At 46.4% G+C, this 7,378-nt stretch overlaps 1 pseudogene; it reads left to right on the top strand.

The window, feature by feature from the left end:
* The first annotated feature begins 5,409 nt into the window (after positions 1-5,409).
* On the top strand, positions 5,410-5,527 carry LOC126250389 (5S ribosomal RNA; annotated as a pseudogene).
* The last annotated feature ends 1,851 nt before the right edge of the window (positions 5,528-7,378 follow it).

The following is a 7,378-nucleotide window of genomic DNA, read 5'->3' as shown; positions in this document are numbered from 1 at the left end:
CGCCACTTCCATCGCTGAGTAAAGAGGAGACACTGAATAAAAGTAGGGAGAAAAGATATTAACAGCACAGCTTGACTAAAACAAGGGATCGGTTGGTGAGATACATCCTAGGTCATCCATGCATTCGTCTATTTGGTAATGGCAGAAAGTGTATGGGTAGGAGGAGAGGTAAACATTTCAGAAGGAAGTCAACGGTTGACTATAGTAACCGGGTTCAAATGGGTCTAGTTTTCAGTAACTGTGAAAATATGAGCAGGCTTCCACAGTACGGAGTATAGTGGAGATCTCATCAAAATAGTCTTTGGGCAGACCACATCAACAACATCACCGAATTTATTTATTTACATTTTCGTATGGGTCGACTAGTACCATGTTAAGCTTTATTGTACTGTGTAATAACCTTCGGTTTTCTATACACCTACAATTCCAAGTGGGTTTTTTGTACCCCTCTGTCCGTGGGTCAACACGACTTGATTTTGGTGCTGATCTTCATTTAAGTAGTCCCTTACTACCTTTGTTTGAGAGGAGTTGTTTGTCGAAAGTGTCTTCGGGCTTGATTTCGAATATCCGGAGAACTTCTTTGATTCCTGGAAACTAGGTAACTGCGGTTTGGAGTTTTGTGTTGGAAAAGTCGAATATCTGTTTCATGCGGCTGTTTCCTCCAAAGCGTTTGAGGTGACCATGAAATCGCACCCGTCTTTTGCGGATGTTTTATGTCACTTTTTCTATCTTGGAGTAAACATCTTTGTCAGATCTCTTGTTAACTTGCTCTGGTGTACCTCATTTATTGTAAATAAAGGTGGAATTTACTGTGTTATTGGGAAATACGACGTGTAGTTTCATTTGCAATCATATTGCTGCTGACTGAGAATTTCCCTTGTGCTAAATTTACTTTGGTTACTTTGAAAGTTATTCCTGTATTTTATATTTGGATCTTCCATCGGATCATTAATGTTGCAATTTGATGTTCATGGGCACGAGAAATCGCTGGCCAGGGTGAGCAGTCTCCCTCCCCCGCCCCCCCTTCCCAACCCTTATGATAATTTTTCAGCAGTGTCCGATTGCACGTATGATTTAAGATGTGATGGCCTGACTGCTGTGTTTAATGATTTTGAGGGTTCACTAAATTTTATTTTGGTTCTATGTATTGTTGGGACACAGGATTCTGTAGTCATACAATTTTCTCAACCCAGCCGTTTTGTTTTCCTTTAATGCCTGCTCTTTATCCATAGGTGATTAATTTGTGTCGTGGTGTTCATTATGTTTGATGGCAATAAGTTAGCTATTAGTGTTCCGATCCATTATTATACTGAAGGCAGTGTATGAACTGTCTGTGTAGAATGAGTCTTGAGTTTGAGTAGTAACCCACGTTTCTTTTTTCTTTTTTCAGAAGCTTTTAATCGGATTAGGTGTGTAACATACTATCGCAAGTGTCTGCGAGGATGAAATTGTGTTCTTGGTATTACGACAAAATTGTGGTGATGATGTTTTAAGGTTTCCCACCCTAGATATATGATCCTTCTCGATTTGCAGTGCTATTACATCTTAGAATAGTCTGACATCCGTTTGAGATGTTGATTCAACGTATATAAAGTTCATGGGAAGATTATTTTCCGTACTGTGTTTTCATCATTTGTGAGTTACAATCGTTGCCTCTGCTTGTGACACAGCGGGCTATTATGTGAGGTTGAGGTTTGGGTTTGGTCGCGAATGGCGTTTGTGATGCGCGCCCTTCTCTACGCGGACTCCAAGCGAGTTGTCTGAGGCGCAGTCTGTGTGTCGGCTGCTGAGTAGCGACAGCTCCGTGTACTGCGAGGTAGCGGCCCCGTGTCGCCTTTGGCTGGCTGGGACATTTGGAACTGTCAGAATTTGATATGCGCAGAAGTGACGTCAGATCCACTGCTGGTGCACACAATAGCTTGTTACATATTGTTCCTGTCTGCGCTCATACACCGTAAACTGTAATTGGCACAATGAAGGGCTATACGTCGTATTAAAGAGGGAAGCACCCCGATTTTACCGGTGTGCACATATTAATTGTAATCAGAATACGTAAGGTTTTTTGTAACTGTCAATCAGTATATGTTTAATAACTTATTTATAAGTTGATTTACAATAGAGAATGAGCACTCGGACTAGCTGTCGGCAAGGCGCTTCGATTGATATATTCACATGATTTGTGGCCCGATTAAATAAGCTGTGAGACGCAGTTTAACAGCATTTTAAATGAAAATTAATAAGAATTATGACACAAGACAAGCACACGTCCACCAAAGTAGCGTGCACTGGAGGAGGGCGCTGAGTACAATATTCAACCTTTAGCTCTTAAAATTTATTTTGTTCTTGTGTGTTTTTACGATTTGTTAATAAATCTGCGTAGTTTCGCTCATAACTCGAAAATTACACAGATTTCTTAGGTATGAATAAAAGACTGGAAAGAGGAGTGAAAATCCGATCAGAAAGTGGTGCCACATCTGTAACTGTTGCCGCGCGGTATTAGCCGAGCGGTCTCAGGCGCTGCAGTCATAGACTGTGTGGCTGGTCCCGGCGGAGGTTAGAGTCCTCCCTCGGGCGCGGGTGTGTGTGTTTGTCCTTAGGATAATTTAGGTTAAGTAGTGTGTAAGCTTTGGGACTGACGACCTTAGCAGTTAAGTCCCATAAGATTTCACATACACATTTGAACATTTCTGTAACTGTTGTAACATTTATTGGCACGAAGAGTAGGAAATGTTTTCAAGCACTGCAATGAAGTTCTGGAGTTGTTTAAACTTAAATATTGGACGAAGTATTGCACGTAGAATTAAATGTAATATATCGATTTTGCATATGTTATTGAATGGGGTCCGCCCTTAGCAAAACACAGTTATGTTTTTTTTTTTCCAAACATGTTTCAATGCAGTTACAGCATCATCAGTGGACTTTTATTTTATGGACGTTAAAGATAAAGCATGTTCTTTACTGTTTGTATACATACAAATATTAGTTTTTAAAATGTTAAATACAGATTTTTCAAAAAACACATAAAATTATGAATTCATACCTATTTACCACATGGTGTGGTTTTCCTGATGTATTATGTTTTTACAGTAACTGTACAGCATGCGGTACTAAAGTATGAATTCATAATTTTATGTGTTCCTCCAAAAATCTGTAATGACGTTATTAAAAACTAATATTTACATGTATACAAACAGTGAAGGACATTCCTTATCTTTAACAGCGATAAATAAAAATGGATCAAATGGCTCTGAGCACTATGGGACTTAACATCTGAGATCATCAGTCCCCCAGAACTTAGAACTAGTTAAACCTAACTAACCTAAGGACATCACACACATCCATACCCGACGCAGGATTCGAACCTGCGACCGAAGCGGTCGCGCGGTTCCAGACTGTAGCGCCTAGAACCGCTCGGCCACTCCGGCCGGCAACAGCGATAAATTAAAAGCCCACTGATGATGCTTCAACTGCAGTGAAACATGTTTGGGATTAAAAACAAAATTGTGTTTTGCTAAAGGCGGACCCCAACCAATAACATATGTATTGTTAAAGCAAACAGGGAAAAAGAGGTTCAACCCCAAGATGATTATATCGATTTCGACTAGAATTTTAGTGCGCGTCTGATGGCTCATTCTTAATCACAATATGACCAACGTATCAAAAGATGTGAACTAGGCTGGTGAAACTGCGGAACTCATTAAATGATGTACATGTGGAATTTTCGGTGGAGAGGTGGACGGAGACTACTCGTTGTTGTTGTTGTTGTTGTTGTTGTTGTGGTCTTCAGTCCTGAGACTGGTTTGATGCAGCTCTCCATGCTACTCTATCCTGTGCAAGCTTCTTCATCTCCCAGTACTTACTGCAACCTACATCGTTCTGAATATGCTTAGTGTATTCACCTCTTGGTCTCCCTCTACAATTTTTACCCTCCACGCTGCCCTCCAATGCTAAATTTGTGATCCCTTGATGCCTCAGAACATGTCCTACCAACCGGTCCCTTCTTCTTGTCAAGTTGTGCCACAAACTCCTCTTCTCCCTAATTCTATTCAGTACCTCCTCATTAGGTATGTGATCTACCCATCTAATCTTCAGCATTCTTCTGTAGCACCACATTTCGAAATCTTCTATTCTCTTCTTGTCCAAACTATTTATCATTCATGTTTCACTTCCATACATGGCTACACTCGATACAAATACTTTCAGAAACGACTTCCTGACACTTAAATCTATACTCGCAGTCAACAAATTTCTCATCTTCAGAAACGCTTTCCTTGCCATTGCCAGTCTACATTTTATATCCTCTCTACTTCGCCCATCATCAGAGACTACTCACAGGCGATGAACGTCATGCTTTAGGACAATGTTCGGTGAGACCTGGTTGAGGTAGGACGTGTGCTGGTCAGGGTAGTGTGCGAAACGAGTTTGTGTGTGAAACTTCCTGGCAGATTAAAACTGTGTGCCCGACCGAGACTCGAACTCGGGACCTTTGCCTTTCGCTGGCAAGTGCTCTACCAACTGAGCTACCGAAGCACGACTCACGCCCGGTACTCACAGCTTTAGTTCTGCCAGTACCTCGCCTCCTACCTTCCAAACTTTACAGAAGCTCTCCTGCGAACCTTGCAGAACTATCACTCCTGAACTAGAATTCTGGAAACATCCCCCAGGCTGTGGCTAAGCCATGTCTCCGCAATATCCTTTCTTTCAGGAGTGCTAGTTCTGCAAGGTTCGCAGGAGAGCTTCTGTAAAGTTTGGAAGGTAGGAGACGAGGTACTGCCAGAAGTAAAGCTGTGAGTACCGGGCGTGAGTCGTGCTTCGGTAGCTCAGTTGGTAGAGCACTTGCCCGCGAAAGGCAAAGGTCCCGAGTTCGAGTCTCGGTCGGGCACACAGTTTTAATCTGCCAGGAAGTTTCATATCAGCGCACACTCCGCTGCAGAGTGAAAATCTCATTCTGAGTTGGTGTGTGTCCGACTGGTGTTCAAGCCGCATTCGCTTAGGGATATTGAAGTGTTTCAGGTCGTCAGTAGCGGGGCTTACGACTCGATATCAGTCTGGAATCTACATTTTTTTCTGACAGCAGATCGGCAGAACTTGTGATTTTCGTGTGAAGTCAGTTTCGGCTCTGGCTCTCTACAGTAAGGATGGACTCAGTTTGCCTGAGATGGACAGAACATTTCGGTTGGATTCCGTTTATCCATAGTTCCGCGTGTAGTGCATAGTACCGCTGTTTCCATTGCGGCAGGCATTTGTTTTGTGGCTGAACAGCCACTGCAGTAGTTCCAGCCCCCAGTCGAGTGCTAGCTTTCGTTACTGCAGCAGCTCATCAGAAGACAGAGAGTTCGTCTGTAAGTTTGACATGGTTTCTCATAAGAGGCGACATATTTCAAATTTCCTCTGTGCTCTTTAGTTTGGGGCAACGGCCTTGCCGCAGTGGATACACCGGTTCCCGTCAGATCACCGAAGCTAAGCGCTGTCGGGCGTGGCCGGCACTTGGATGGGTGACCATCCGGCACGCCATGTGCTGTTGCCATTTTTCGGGAGCACTCAGCCTCGTGATGCCAATTGAGGCTCCGGTCAAAGAAAATCATCGTAACGACAGGGAGAGCGGTGTGCTGACCACACACCCCTCCTATAGTGCGGCCGCCCCGGGTACTGCCTGAACTGAGGGTGACCCCTCACCCGTAGTGAACGGGATGTTGTTCCAAGGTGGCAGGCTGCGAAAGACTTTCCGAGCGGGCGATCGGAGGGCCTCCACAGTTTACAAGTTGTGGGCACAGTCTGCGGCTGACGAAGTCCCTAAGCGAAAGGCAGTCGCTTGCCCTTTTCCAGAGGCAGCCTCTTGGCCCTGTACCTTTGGTACAGAGCCGAGTGGAGGGTCTGAATCAGAGGCTGAGACGGTTCTGCGACCGTGTGGGCTGCAGATTCCTCGACTTGCACCATAGGGTGGTGGGGTTTCGGGTTCCGCTGGATAGGTCAGGAGTCCACTACACGCAACAAGCGGCTACACGGATAGCGGGGATTGTGTGGCGTGGGCTGGGGTTTTTTTTAGGTTAGATGGCCTTGGGCAAGTACAGAAAGGGCAACAGCCTCAACGGGTGCGGGGCAAAGTCAGGACATGCGGGGACCAAGCAGCAATCGGTATTGTAATTGTCAACTGTCGAAGCTGCGTTGGTAAAGTACCGGAACTTCAAGCGCTGATAGAAAGCACCGAAGCTGAAATCGATATACACTCCTGGAAATTGAAATAAGAACACCGTGAATTCATTGTCCCAGGAAGGGGAAACTTTATTGACACATTCCTGGGGTCGGATACATCACATGATCACACTGACAGAACCACAGGCACATAGACACAGGCAACAGAGCATGCACAATGTCGGCACTAGTACAGTGTATATCCACCTTTCGCAGCAATGCAGGCTGCTATTCTCCCATGGAGACGATCGTAGAGATGCTGGATGTAGTCCTGTGGAACGGCTTGCCATGCCATTTCCACCTGGCGCCTCAGTTGGACCAGCGTTCGTGCTGGACGTGCAGACCGCGTGAGACGACGCTTCATCCAGTCCCAAACATGCTCAATGGGGGACAGATCCGGAGATCTTGCTGGCCAGGGTAGTTGACTTACACCTTCTAGAGCACGTTGGGTGGCACGGGATACATGCGGACGTGCATTGTCCTGTTGGAACAGCAGTTCCCTTGCCGGTCTAGGAATGGTAGAACGATGGGTTCGATGACGGTTTGGATGTACCGTGCACTATTCAGTGTCCCCTCGACGATCACCAGTGGTGTACGGCCAGTGTAGGAGATCGCTCCCCACACCATGATGCCGGGTGTTGGCCCTGTGTGCCTCGGTCGTATGCACTCCTGATTGTGGCGCTCACCTGCACGGCGCCAAACACGCATACGACCATCATTGGCACCAAGGCAGAAGCGACTCTCATCGCTGAAGACGACACGTCTCCATTCGTCCCTCCATTCACGCCTGTCGCGACACCACTGGAAGCGGGCTGCACGATGTTGGGGCGTGAGCGGAAGACGGCCTAACGGTGTGCGGGACCGTAGCCCAGCTTCATGGAGACGGTTGCGAATGGTCCTCGCCGATACCCCAGGAGCAACAGTGTCCCTAATTTGCTGGGAAGTGGCGGTGCGGTCCCCTACGGCACTGCGTAGGATCCTACGGTCTTGGCGTGCATCCGTGCGTCGCTGCGGTCCGGTCCCAGGTCGACGGGCACGTGCACCTTCCGCCGACCACTGGCGACAACATCGATGTACTGTGGAGACCTCACGCCCCACGTGTTGAGCAATTCGGCGGTACGTCCACCCGGCCTCCCGCATGCCCACTATACGCCCTCGCTCAAAGTCCGTCAACTGCACATACGGT

This window comes from Schistocerca nitens, chromosome 3 (assembly GCF_023898315.1).
Source record: "Schistocerca nitens isolate TAMUIC-IGC-003100 chromosome 3, iqSchNite1.1, whole genome shotgun sequence".
NCBI lineage: Eukaryota > Metazoa > Arthropoda > Insecta > Orthoptera > Acrididae > Schistocerca > Schistocerca nitens.
This window is presented reverse-complemented; position numbering and strand designations above follow the sequence as displayed.